The sequence below is a fragment of the Mobula hypostoma genome, chromosome 4 (assembly GCF_963921235.1).
Source record: "Mobula hypostoma chromosome 4, sMobHyp1.1, whole genome shotgun sequence".
In the NCBI taxonomy this organism is placed as follows: domain Eukaryota; kingdom Metazoa; phylum Chordata; class Chondrichthyes; order Myliobatiformes; family Myliobatidae; genus Mobula; species Mobula hypostoma.
The window spans coordinates 10,566,231-10,581,373 of NC_086100.1; positions in this window are offsets into that span (position 1 = coordinate 10,566,231).

Genomic DNA, 15,143 nt, shown 5'->3' on the forward strand with positions numbered 1-15,143 from the left:
TCCAAAGGAACCCCGGAGAGTTCGAAGGTTCTTTACTGTTAATAATTGAATCCAGATATGCAATTTTGTCATTAGACACCTGATCCCATCCAGATTCCAGCATTTGCACTCTTTTGCTTCCCCAGCAGAATACAAGTATCACTGATAATTTCACACACGACTCGCACTTGGGAAGAGTTGAAAAAATCAGCCAATAATGATGTATTGAGGAACCAGAGCGGGAGTCTTTTATTGACCAGGAATTCTGTCCGAGAGGCAGCAAAGTCTCTATCGCGAATTGTCTTAACACTGCTCCCTCGAAAAAGCTACGTCCTTTGCCCCCGATTCTTCTCCCTGTAAATTCAGGACTCGGTGGGCATATTCTGCTCGAAATCCAGTGAAACGTTTGCCGATGATACCACTGGAGGGTGCAATATTAAACAGAATGATGAGGCAGTGTAGAAGAACGAGACAGTGTGCTTACATGGTGTTATGATAAAAAAAACTTCCAAGATATGCTGAAAATAAAAGCGATGGTTGTTGACTTCAGGAATTGCGGTGGTGCACTTGCTCCTTTATTTCAACGATGCTGAGCTTCAGAGCATGGAGAGATTCATAGGAGTTAACATCCCAAATTCAAATTTCAAAGTAAGATTAACATCAAAGTATATTTATGTCATCCTATACTGAGATTATGCTTCTTGAGGTCACTTCAGAGTAAATACAAAGAAACACCAGAGAATCATTGGAAAACACACAGACCATGACGGAGAACTTATGTGTAATAGACAACAAAATGTGTAAATACATAAAGAAATAATTATATTAACAGGAAAGCTTATAAAGAAAAATAATAACTGAAATGACAAGGTTCAAAAAAAATTATGCACATTGCAATGCACGTGGATTAACATGGCCTGGGACAGAAGTTGGGAGAGGAATAACAGATATTAAAGATCTACATAATAGTCAGTTAAAACTTTAAAAATATAATTTCATCAACGAAAAGAAGAATCAGCACTCCAGACAAGCATATGTAATTTTGATAAGAAGTAGACACCACTAAGCTTGAAAGAGAGCATATCCCAGAAAAAAAGAATACGTCATCATAATTGAAGAAAAAGTTAATCAATACTGTAGGGCTCTGAGTAAAACTAGATAGACAGTTAACTGTTAATTGCTTATTACCAAAATGGCTTCTCTGAGGTGTAATATTAAAATGGCTTCTCTTACTGTTAACTGCTGAGCAAGGGGTTCTGTGTAACAGCAATGTTTGGGTTATACAATGTGATAATGGAAACTGTATTCATTTGTCAGCTAATGGAAGACATGTTCTGTTATCTTGTATATGTGTGCTGAGTTGAGGAGCGTGGGCTTTTCTGCGAGGCGAGCAGAGAGGACGGATGTGTGAGGAACGGACAGCGGTTCCAGGGCGGCGGATACCGGACCTCGGGGGTTCGGAGGGTGGCCAGAGTCTCGAAAGGACGTTGTGGATGGAATCGGAGGCGTTAGTTCCAACGTATTAATATATTATGTGCACAAGACTGATAAGTTACTTATGTGGTGCCTTATCATTTAGTTGTTGCTGCTAACCCATCACCAAAATTAGCTATAAAGTATAATTCTTTACTCCCACTTTGTATATTGTTTCATATTTGTGTGTTGGCTGATCATTGAGCGACTCACACCTTATCGGCACCAAAGCATTTGCACTGTTTGGCAGGGTCGACGGCGATTCAGCCTAGGCAACGGGAGTCAGTGGGGACATTTTGGGCCTCGTCTCACGGATTTGAATTCTGTCAGGATAAGGGGTAAGTCGCCCGAGTTAAATTAGAATGGATGGGCGCGGATAAGATCGAACTTTGGTATGAGATCACGGATATACCGGTTACTCATGCCTGCGTATTAAGTGGGGCGTTTAGGCTGACGGAAAGCCGGGTGGGTCTTTTAGGGGGGATTCAGAATCTGCGTCAGGAGAAAGGGGAAAAGTTTTCTGAGTATCTTCTTCGACTTGAACGTGGGCTAAATTGCTTGAGGCGCCGGGGAGTCATTTCGGCCGCTGAGGTGGATCAGATAAGGATCGACCAGGTAGTCAGGGGCGCGCAGAGACATGATGCGATCGCTAAGAGCCTCCGGCAGTCTCGCAGAGCGCGTCCACACCACACCACCACCCCCCCACCCCCACACACACATCTTTTGTTCAGTTGCTCAGAGAGGTAAGGGAGGAGGACGAATTGGAAGCGGAAGAGGGCTCTGTTAACAAGGTACAATCCTCGGTAGTAGACTCTTGAGGTGAAATGACCGGGGCCAGTTACACGCGCGAGACGTAAAAGGGGGTCGCGGCAGGTGGGGTCTCTCTGCGGGAGGGGACTAGCGGAGAAGGCCCCTCCCAGAAGCGAGGGATGGCACTGAGACCAGGCGGAGGCCGGGTTCCGGCGAGGCGAGGCGTGTACTATAACTGCGGGGAAGAGGGGCACTTCAAGCGGGAATGTGGAGGGAGAGTTCCCGGGTGTCCCAGCAGAAAGGGGGGTCGGGAAACTTAGAGGGGACTCAGTGAGGGAGCGGACTGGAGTCTCTGCGAAAATATGTTCCCAAAAATGCGCCGCGGGTTCCTCGAGAGGAAAAGACCCTATCCCAGAAGGATTGGTTGGGCCCCGATCCAGCGTGTCGATAAATTAGTTTACTCGTGTTACTCACGCTAATTTACTGTGATACAATTGTCCTTAAAAAGCTGATAAACTTGTCTTGTACGACTTCTATATATTAGAATAGTTCATTACTACAGAACGTATTTGCACCCTCCATCTATTATATTCAGTATTCACTTGAACTCTGCTCTAAGCAAGATTAAACCAACATAGATTCTATTAATACTTTGCAGAACAGTTACATTATTACATAATCGATCGTCAGTTGTCAACAAAACTTCCACTTTAATATGTGTGGTCGAAGTATCGTTCACAATTTTACTTAGTTTTGGTTTAAGAACAGCATTTATTCATATTGTCACAAACGGCTTTGGGAACCAGTACTATTTCGGTAATGGTTAAGTTTATACGATATATACAGTGTTTTCGGAGTTATAGATTAATATAACATTAATGGAGGCCATTCTGCCGAGCTCCTCCATGCTGCCCATGATACACTTTTCAAATGTCCCCATTTGGCACATTTCATGGCTTATCTCTATCTCATTCCATTTATCTCCTGTTTGTTGCATTTCCGATCTGCAAACCTGGCTGATCAAACTCTTAGAAACGTTACCATTCATGCTTCCCATCCTTTCCCATTTTATCTACCTGTTGAAACAAACTAAAGAACGTAGCGGTTAGCAATTCCATCTGGACTGACGGCAAGTCGTCAGTGATGCAAATCAGAAAAGTGCAGAACAGGTAAATAATAAGCTTTCAGATCATAACGGAGTATATTGTGAGGTCAGAGTCCAACATATCGTGCAACTGAGCTATTTAACAGTCTCACACAGTAGGATTGGAGCTGTTCTTGAGTTTTGCTGCTGTATTCCCAGAAAGCTATTTTAGGTGTTCTAGTTAGACCAAGCATAGTGATGAACGTGGTAGATTGATGTGCCGTTGAAAATGAGCTTTGAACAGAGTCCTGACATGAAAACAGGAGGCTTTGAAGAAAGTCCAATATAAGCAGATGAATAACAGAAAACAAATTGACTGCTATACAGGTATAAGTTTAGACTGCTATAAGTTTAGAGTGAACTTGGAGTAGGTTAAAAGGTTGGCACAATATCCAACATCCTGTGCCGAATTTCCCGTACTGTGCTGTCATACCTGTTCTGTGTTAATAATCAATTTCTGAAATTTGCACTGAAAATAATGTTTGATCAAGACTAAAATGTTAATCAGCTATTTCTGCCATCCTTGAATATGCATATGCTTCACCTAATAACCTTTTCTATGTCTGTATCGTATTTGATTCTATGACTAACTCCGAAATCCCGTTCCAGACAGCGACTACTTTCTGTGCAAAAGGCGTGCCCTCAGGTCTCCATTAAACTTATCCTCTTTCATCTTGTATTCATGCTCAGGAGTTTATGGAATCACCGCCCTGCGGAAAAGGTGCTGACTATCTATGATAACTATCTCTTGTAAAATTTTGTAAACTTCTATCAGGTGTTGCCCTTATTGGCTGTGTTTCATTCAGGTAATTATTCTCCTGTAATCCGTTAACAACTAATTTGCATGGGGCTCACCACATTCGGAACTCACCACAGCCTTGATCCAACACAAACTACAGTCTTAAAACAACCTGGCAGTAACCACACTTGATTTGAATACAACATTAGTCTATGTAACATCAACGAACGGTAGCAAATCTAATCGAAATCAACAAATAACGGTTTCTCTTTATTCTCTGCTGAAGACTAAATCACCGTGAAGGTTCCTGACAGTGTATTTACAGCTATTTCATCAATGAACATCTGGATTTGTGTACACCCAGGGTGACGGACAGCTTCTACCCCCATTGCTGGAAGGGTATTGAATGGTTCTGTAGTGCAATAAGATGGATATGCACATAGCTGCATTGCACTTTCTCTCTAAATATACCACTAAATCTTGCATTCTGTTGTTGGTTCCCCATCTACTACTGCGGTGTTCTGTGATAAGGTTATCTCTATGGATGGCATTCAATGCAAAGTATTTCAAAGTACCTCGCCACACGTAAAAATGATCATCATGTGCCAGCCAAAGGAAATGGTGGAGAAACATCATTCACTATTCATGGCCCTTTTCAACAGCGGTAAAGACTTTGAACATCAGTGGAGCAGGATGGCGGAGAAGCTCCGTCCGTCTTGAAGAATCTCCATCACACAGGACATATATGAGCTGAATAAACTTAATACAATTTACAGTTATTTTTCTCATTATTATGCACTGAATTGTACTGCTGCCATAATTTTTTTTTAAAAATCACGGCATATGTTGGTGATATTAAAATTGACCCTGATATCTATTGGCACAATAAATTTACCTCCGATTTACATTAGTTCAGGATTATACACATTGATTTTAGAAATGTGCCGGTACCAGTAAAGCAATATGACAAAAAAAGGTGGATCGTCAGCTGTCACTTTTCCGAATATCTCTGCCACCACTACATCGGCGGGATGTGTGTTAACATACAGCGACTATGGAAAACTGTTGAGGATGCATCAGCCTAAACCAAAAACAAGCCTCTACGGAACCTCCGTAGCGAAGCTGTGCTGCAAACACCACAAGGTAGGTGTCAACGGATAGAGAGTGATTGCGTCGTAGAACGATAGAGCATTGATCATTTCAACAGTAAGTAGAAAAAGCTTGTCAGAAGGGCAGTGTTATGATAATTGTGGGGGATTTTAACATGCGAGTGGACGGAGAAAATCAGGTCAGCAGTGGATGTCAAGAGAGAGAATTTGTAGAATGTCTGCGAGATGACTTTTTAGAACAGCTTGTTGTTGAGCCCACTAGGGGATCGGCTGTATTGGATCAGGTGTTGTGTAATGAACCGGAGGTGATTAGAGAAATTGAGGTGAAGGAACCCTTAGGAGGCAGTGATCATAACAGGATTCAGTTCACTGTGAAATTTGAAAAAGAGAAGCCGAAACCCAATGTGTTGGTATTTCAGTGGAGTTAAGGAGATTATAGTGGCCTGAGAGAGGAGCTGGCCAAAGGTGACTGGAAAGGGACTCTGGCGGGAAGGACGGCACAGCAGCAGTGGCTGGAGTTTATGCGAGAAGGGAGGAAGGTGCAAGACAGGTATATTCCAAAAATGAAGAAATTTTCCAATAGAAAAAGGATAAACCCGTGGCTGACAAGAGAAATCAAAGCCAAAGTTAAAGCAAAGGAGAGGGCATACAAGGAAGCAAAAATTAGTGGGAAAACAGAGGATTGGAAAGTATTTAAAAGCTTACAATAGGAAACTAAGAAGGTCATTAAGAGGGAAAAGATGAACGGTGAACGGAAACTAGCAAATAATATCAAAAAGGATACTAAAAGGTTTTTCATGTATATAAAGAGTAAAAGATAGGTGAGAGTAGGTATAGGACCGATAGAAAATGATACTGGAGAAATTGTAATGGGAGATAAGGAGATGGCAGAGGAACTGAAAGAGTATTTTGCATCAGTCTTCACTGAGAAAGACATCAGCAGTATACCGGCCTCTAAAGCATGGCAGAGAAGAGAAGTGTGAGCAGTCACAATTACGACAGATTGCTATGTTTCTATTCGTGAGATTGGGAGTATCAGGCCTTGGCTCAAAGGAAACTTAGGATACGATTAGGCGTTGGTTTCTGTTAATTTTCAATTTTTACCTAATGCATTGTTTAAATGACCGTTGTGTGTTCTTCATGCCGGCTGTTAAGAGTCCTGGGAGACACTGGTACTCCCAGGGAACTATATCTGTGTGATGTGCATCCATCTGCAGCTACTTGAAATCCATGTTAAGAATCAGGAGCAGTGGCTGTATGATCATTGGCTTGTACGAGAGAGTGAGGACATCATCCATCGGGTTACAGCGAAGTTTTCACCCCATAAGTTGCAGGAAGCTGTGTCACAGCCAGGAATGGACAGTTACCGCAGAGCAAATCTGTGGTCATTTCATTCCCTCAATAATAAGTATACCTTTTAAGATATTGTTTTGTGGGATGACCTCCCACTGGAATGCGACAGAACCAGGTTAATGATACTGATCAGGGGTCCGTGGTGCAGAGGGGAAAGAGGGAGAAGAGGGGCGCGGTAGCAATAGGCGACTCAGTAGTCAGAGGAGCAAACAACAGATTATATGGACATAAACAGGGCAGACCGAATGCTATGTTGCCTCCCAGGTGCCAGATCAAGGATGTCTCGGGTTGCTTCCACAAAATTTTGGAGGGGGAGAAGGAAGCAGCCAAATTTCTCGGTACATATTGGTACCAAATATATAGGGAGGAAAACAATTAGTTTCTGAAGGGAGAAGTTAGAGAGCAGGCAGAAAGCTGAGAAGCAGCTGCCTGTTACAGGCGCCCATGAGGCTAGGTACAGGATGATTACACAGATAGTGGCGTGGTTGAGAAGCTGCTGCACGGGACAGGGTTTCGGATTCTGAGATCATTCGGATCTCCTCTGGTGAATACATGACTGTAAAGAAAGGACCGGTTGAACGTGAACCGGTTCGATCAATATTCTCGCGGTCAGGTTTGTTGGAGTCGTTGGGGAGGGCTTAAACTAATTTGGCAGGGGGATAGGAACTGGAGTGAAATGACTCCGGATATGAGAGATGATATAAAAGCAAAGATACCGTGAAGTCAGATTGTCGAGAAGGGTAGACAGATGATGGGGCAAAATTGCAGCCAGCAGGATCACTGTCAATGCTAGCCTTCTAATCTTCTAGATTCATAACAGTACCTAGTGTTTTGAACCTTTCGTAAGCTCGTCTTTTCTTCTTGACGAGATTTACAACAGCCTTTATACACCACGAATCTTGCACTCTCCCATCCTTTCCATGTCTCATTGGAACGTACCTGCTCAGAACCCCACGCAAATACCCACAGAACATTTGCCACATTGCTTCCGTACGTTTCCGTGAGAACCTCTTTTCCAATTTATGCTTCCAAGTTCCTGTCTGATAGCCTCATATTTCCCCTTACTCCAATTAAACGTTTCCCCAACTTGTCTGTTTCTATCCTTCTCCAATGCTATGGTTAAGGAGATAGAATTGTAATCACTGTCTCCAAAATGCTCTCCCACTGAGAGACCTGACACCTCCTCAGGTTCATTTTCTAATACTAGATCAAGTACAACCACTCCTCTTGTTAGCGTATATACATATTGTGTCAAGAAAACTTTCTGAACACACCTAACAAACTCTACCCTATCTAAACCCCTCACTCTAGGGAGATACCAATCAATATTCGGGAAATTAAAACCTACTACCACAGCAACCCCATTATTATTACTCCTTTTCAGAATTTGTCTCCTTATCTGCGCCTCGATATCCCTGTTACTATTGGGTGGTCTATAAAAACACCCAGTAGAGTTATTGACCCCTTCCTATTCCTAATTTCCACCCACAGAGACTCCGTAGACTACCCCTCCATGAGTTCCACCTTTTCAGCAACCGTGACACTATCTCCGATGAACAGTGCCACGCCCCCACCTCTTCTGCCTCCCTCCCTATCCTTTCTGAAACATCTAAAGCCTGGCACGTGAAGTTGCATTTCCTGCTCCTGCACCATCCAAGTCTCTGAAATGAACAGAACATCACAGCTGCAAGTGGTGATCCACGCTCTAAGATCATTCGCTTTATGCATGATACTCCTCGCATTAAAATAGACACATCTCAAACCATCGGACTGAACGCGTCCCTTCTCTATCACTTGGCTACCCTCCTTCTCTCCAAACTTTCTCTATTTGTGAGACAACCTCCCTTCCCTCCGTCACTTCAGACAAGTTCCCACCTCCCAGCAATTCCAGTTTAACTTCTTCCAAATAGCCTCAGCAAACCTTCAAACCTTCCCCGCTGGACATTGGTCCCCCTCCGATTCAAGTGCAACCCATCCTATTTGTGCAGGTCACATCTGCCCCAGAACAAGTGCCAATAATCCAGAAATCTGAATCCCAGCCCCCTGCACCAATCCCTCAACCAGGCATTTTTCCTCCAGCTCATTCTATTACTATACTCACTGTTACGTGGCACTGGCAGTAATCCCGAGATTACTACCTTTGAGGTCCTGCTTCTCAACTTCTTTCCTAACTCGCTGTAGTCTTTTTCAGAACCTCCTCCCTTTTCCTAACTATGCCGTTGGTACCAATATGTACCACGATCTCTGGCTGTTCTCCTTCCCACTTTAATATATCGTGGACACGATCTGAAACATCCCGGACACTGGCACCTGGGAGGCAAACTGCCATCCGCGTTTCTTTCCTGCGTCCACAGAATCCCTTTCTGAACCCCTAACTGAAGAGTCCCCATTCACTGCTGCCATCCTCTTCCTTTTCCTACCTATCTGAGCCAAAGGGCCAGACTCAGTGCCAGAGGCGCGACCACTGTTGCTTCCTCCAGGTTGGCCGTGCCCCCCAAGAGTACTCAAGCAGGAATACTTATTGTTAAGAGGGACAGCTACTGGGGTACTCTCTAGTACCTGACTCCTGCCTCTTCTGACTGTTATCTACTTCTCTGTCTCCCGTGGTCCCGGGGCGACCACCTGCCTATAGCTCCTCTCTGTCAGCTCCTCACTTTCCCTGACCAGACGAAAGTTATCAAACGATCTCTAAGGAGCTGCAGCTCGACGCACCTGGTGCAGATGTGGTCATCCTGGAGGCAGGTAGTCTCTGGGACCTCCCATTTCTGACACCGAGCACAGAAAACAGGCCCCACACACATACTCTCTGCCTTTATTTTAAACAGATAACCTACCTGACCTCGGCTCTTTATCGCCTAAGCCCCGTTGAGCCAAAGCCTTCCTACTCTGTCTCCCACCTCTCCGTCGCCCGCTCCTCCGACGCCCGTCCTGTAAATCTGTCTTCCTTTTAAACTCTTCTCGCTGTTCTTACTGGCCCAGCTCCACGCTCTTGCGCAGTCGTGCCCCGTTCAAACCGCTGAAGAAATAAAACAGAAATTTTCTATTTATATTATTATTTTCTGAACACACTTTAATAGTTCACAGTTACTTTACTATACTAAGAAGAACGTCAAATACTAAACATTGCAAGATCTAATTGAGGACTGAGTAAGTAGGAGGAACAAGATTAGCAGATTTATTGAAGAGATATTTATGTATCTAAGCCGGTGTCCTCAATCTTCCACTCTCAGGAGTCTCGGATTCCCCTTGAATTTGATTGATCGATCGAAACGACGTCAACAAACAGTGTGCAATTGCGATCGTACCCAGAATCAGCTGTTCGCTGACAACTGCCCATAAAGAAAGACAGAAGAAGCGAAACCACCTGGAGCATCACCTGGTGCAAAGGACATTGAATTCCTCAGCACTATTTGTTTTTTTTTTCAAGCTCCATCTGTATTATGAGTAAGTATTTCTTGCAATGTTCTAATGAAGCCAAAGGCTGCATACGTTAAAAAAAAATTTAAAACGTTACCGAATCCTCTTAATGTCAATTAGTCGCTCTAAAGCAGAAAGTATTCTCTGACATTAATCCACTTAACCAATGCCTCACCAGGTTCAAGTAGATTAGCGGTCCCTTTTACTGAGTTTCTGAAGAGCGTAATGTTATACCATGTGTTATTAGTTACATTATCTTACCGTTATGGCATGGATAATTATGATTAAACAGTAAACAAAATTGAGCACTTTCAATAGACGACCATACCTGACGCTTACTCGCGCTCCAGATAATTTGATTGGGATTCAGCACAATTTACCCGAAGGCGCTGATTCATTGTGATATCCAATTGTCCGAACTTCATTGCTACCGTTCGTATTGATTTGCCAATTGATAAAATCATAAGCGGCTGTTGGACTGCGTTTCTCATCACAGTATACCTTCTCCCCGGTTGTTGTTGTGAAGCAAGTTCATTTAATCTAAGTGAAGAGCTACAAAATAAAGTGCAAGAGATTTCTTCCAGATTCTTGTATATTAAATCCAGCAGCTTGACCGATGTTTGTTGCACGGAAGAAACGATGTTGCATTCAGGAATTTATCGTCCAGTTAAAAGTATTTGAGTCAGGACCTGACAGGTTTGCATCTCCTTGGCATCATAGATCAAGGCAGAGGAGACAAAGTGCGTTCCGTCCAAGAGGACCGAGCCAACCAAGGCATTCTCGTTGCTAGTCCCAGGTGCTTGAGTTCAACCCACTATTCTCCCGGATATTCCATGTCACTTTTTAAATAGTTCTTGAAACTTGCAATTCTATCTGCCTAAATATCTTGCTCAGGCCGTTCACTCCAGGTACTCACTATCCCATGTGAAAAGCAGTTAACCCTTACATCTCAGTAACTACTTCCATATGCAAAAATATTGACCCTTCTCCTAAACTGTATCTCCTGACTGTTGAAGCCTAGCATGCTAAACAGCTCTTTCATCACACTGTATACATTCACAGCAACTATCAGCGAAATTGCTCTTTTACTTCAAGGCCAGATCGAGGGACGACTACAGAAGCGCGTGGACGTCAGCAAGAGAGACCGGCGCGAAGAGTTTAAAAGGAGGCAGATTTCTCTTTACTGGTTTGATCAAGGGATGGCTGTGCAAGCGAGGGGCCGTCAGCGAGTTAGACCGGCGCGAAATGGACACCCCTCTGTTCTGGGGCTGTGCCCCCTGGTCTTAGGTGCTCCCATCACAGGAAACACCCACTCCATATCTACTCTATCAAGGCCTTTCAGCATTCGATAGGTTTCGAATAGATCAGCATTCTTAATTCCAGTGAATACAGGCCGAAAACTATCAAACGATCTACAAATGACAAGGCGTTTAACCCTGGAATCATTTTCATGAACCTCCTTTGAAACCTCTCCAGTTTCAATACATCCTTTCAAAGGTCCTTGCGGCAAAACCCCTCACAATCGTGCTGGTGAGGCTTCACCGGTGTTCTTTAAAGTTTCAGTATTGTGTCATAACTTTTATATTCTGGTACTCTTGAATTGAATGCCAACATCACATTTGCGTTCCTTACCACAGACTCAACGTGCTAGTTAACATTTCGGAATCCCGCACAAGGACTCTTGTGCTGCCTTAGTAGTCAGTTATTTTATTTGTCATTTAGCACCCTTTGCTGGTAGTTTTGTATAGCAGTCTTTTAGGTCATGTGATCTGTGTCGCTAGTTGATGACATCATCAGTAGGCGTCGAGAAAGTTCTCCATGTAGAGTTGAGGGAGAGCTTGTGCCTTTTCATCCGACATCATCCTGACGTTCAGGTTTGGAAAGCATAGTCGGTATGTAAAAGTAATCTTTGGGTTACTTATTTATTGATGCATATGCATAATTCCACAGATCAGAGATATTTGAACGGTTTGTGTGCAGATAAGATACAGATGGAATATTCATGTGGGGCACGTGTTCTGGCTAACCTGCAGTGAGAAAATGTGCATAAGATACATTGTATGTTGCAACATCTTGCTTCCCAGTAACCTATCTGTTTGATATATTTGGAACTTATCTGTATACAGTGTCTTGTGTATTATTTTCTATCACTTCTGGTGTACTTTACGCTTGCCTTGTACTTACCATAGTGGGAATTTGGACACCTTTTGATTGTAAGTTTTTCTTTCTGTCAGTTTTACCCTACCGCCAGTTGTTACATTAAAGGACGTCAATTTGGAGCATCTTTGTCAGTGTAGTAATTGGGGATGGAGTTCAACTGCCTGTAAATTCATGCAAGGCGTGTGAAGGGGGCAGGACAACTCCCAAAGCTCCTCGTGCCTCAGATTTTTGTATTTTCTCTCCATTTAGAAAATAGTCAACACTTTCATTTCTTGTACTTCCCGACACCCTATTCTATCTGCCACTTATTTGACCATACTCCTACACTGTCTTGGTCCTTATGTAGCCTCCCTATTCGCTGACAACTACCTGTCCCACCACAGATCTTCATATCATATGCAAACCTTGCAGAAATTTCTTATCAATTCCATCAATGAAATCACTGACATATAACGTAAAAAGAATCTGTCCGAGCAGAGACGTCTGTGGAACATTATTAGCCACCAGAAGCCAACCAGAAAATTCCCAGTCTTTATTTCCTGCCAATTAGCCACTGCTTTATCCATGCCAGAATCTCTCCTGTAAAATCATGCGCTCATAGCCTGTTAAACAGGATGATGTGTGGGACCTTATTAAAGACCTTTTTAAAATCCAAGTACACAACGTCAACTATACCTGCTTTGCCCATCCTAGTTGTTAATTCTTCAAAGAAATCAAGCAGATTTGTCCGACAAGATTTTCCCTTGTCTAAAATATGATGACTGCAGTCTATTTAATAATGTGCCTCCAAGGTCTCCGAAGCTACATCCTTAACAATAGAATCCAACATCGTGCCAACCACTGAGGTCAGAGTAACTGGCTTATAATTTCCTTTCTTCTGCCTCTCTCCCTGCTTGAAGAGTAGAGTGGCATTTGCAATGTCCCAAACTTCCAGAACCATTTTACAATCTGGCGATTCTTGAAAGATCGCTACTAATGCCTCGACAATATCTTCAGAACCCTCTTTCATTACCATTCGATCTACTCCATCTAGTGCAGGTGATATATTTACCTTCAGACCTTTCAGCTTGTCACACTTGATGAACCCTGACATGTGGAGCATCTGCCGTGCTGCTGGTGTTTTCCATAGTGAAGACTGATACAAAATTATTATACGGTTCGCATGCAATTTTCTTGCCCCCCCCCCCATACTACCTTTCCAGCATCTTTTTCAAATGGTCCGATATCCACGTCGCATCTGTTTTACATCTAACGTATCAAGAGCAAACCTTTGGTATATCCTTTAACCATATTGACTAGTTTACTTTCGTATTCCATCTTTACCTACTTAAGGACTTTTTAGATGCCTTCTGCTGGTTTTTAAAAACTTCCCAATGCTCTAACTTCCCACTATTTTTCCTCTGTTATATGCCCGGTCTTTGTGGTGTATGCTGGACTTTGCTTCTCTTGTCCGCCATGGCTGTGCGATACTGCCTTTAGAATACTTATTATATTCTTCCTCGTTGGTATGAATATATCCTGTGCCTTCCCAATTGCTTCCAGAAATTCCAGCCATTGCTGCTCTGCCCTGCAAGTGCTCTTTTCCAATCAATTCTGTCCAACACCTCCCTCATGCTTCTGTAATTTACTTCACTCCAATTTAATGGTGATCCATCTGACTGTAGTCTCTCCTTCTGGAATTTCAGGGTGATTTCGGTCATATTATGAACAATTGCCTCGAACGGTTCTTGTGTCTTTACTCTCTTATCAACTTCGGTTCATTGCACAACACCTCATCCAGAATAGCTGATGCCTGGTGAAAACAGCCACGAGATGCTCTAAAAAGCTAACCCGTAGTCATTGTAGCATTTTCCCCCTCTTGAATTCCGCATCAATTTATTTTCCCAATCTACCTACATATTGAATCTTCCATGACTATTGAAAACTTGCCTTTCTGCCATGCCTTTTACATCCCCTCTTCTACTTGTGGACTACATACTTCCGACTGTTTGGGTGTTACTTAGCTCTATCCATAACGATTCAACACGTTCAGATCATATGTTACTGCTTTCTAATGATTTACTTCACATGTTACCAACAGAGGCACGTCCCCCTCTGCCTTTCTGATTATCCTTTCGATACAATATGCATCCTTGAATATTAACCCCCACCCAGATATAACCTTCTTTCAGCCATGATATGGAGATACTTACAGCATTATATTGCCCAATCTGTAACTGGGCTACAAGTTCATCAACCTTATTCCATATACTGCGCACATTCAAATATAACGCGTTTCGCCCTGCATTCACCCTTCTCGATTTTCTCTGCCTTTTAAATTGTAACTCATCATGTTAGCTGTAATTTTTTTCCTCTCGTCAGCCTCTCCTTGCGAGGCGTCTCACTGCACATTGGCTCTGTTTGTAAGCCAAGTCGCTCATTTTCAGCACTATCACTCCTGTTCCCATTTCCCTGCGAAATTACAAGTAGAAATAGAAATCTTTATTGTCATTGCATAGTGCAATTTGTCATGCACCAATACAGCGAAAATGAATTTGCAAATCCACCCGATCAAATGTCCCCACCCTGCCCTCACGAATTTTGGGACCTCTCGGGTTTAGGTCTGAACTATTCTCTTTTGTACAGTTCATAAATTCCCGAGAATAGATCCCAATGATCCATCAATCTGACCCCGGGTTCATTGCACCCGTTCCTCAGCCACGCATTCAGCAGCCAAAGCAACCTATTCTTACTCTAACTGGCACGTGGCATAGGCAGCAATCCAGAGATTACTACCCTGGAGGTCCTGTATCAGTGCTTTCTATCGAGCTCCTTAAAACCGCTCTTCAGAACTCCTCACCGTGTCCACCTTTGTCTCTGGTGCCAATATGCGCCAAGTCTTCTGGCTGATCATCCTCGCCTTTGAGAATTCAGTGGATCCGATCTGAGACAACCCTGATTCTAGTTCCAGGAAAGCAAAGTGGCACGTGGGTGTTTCTACCGCTCCCGCAGGACCACGTTTCAGCTCACCTAACAAAAG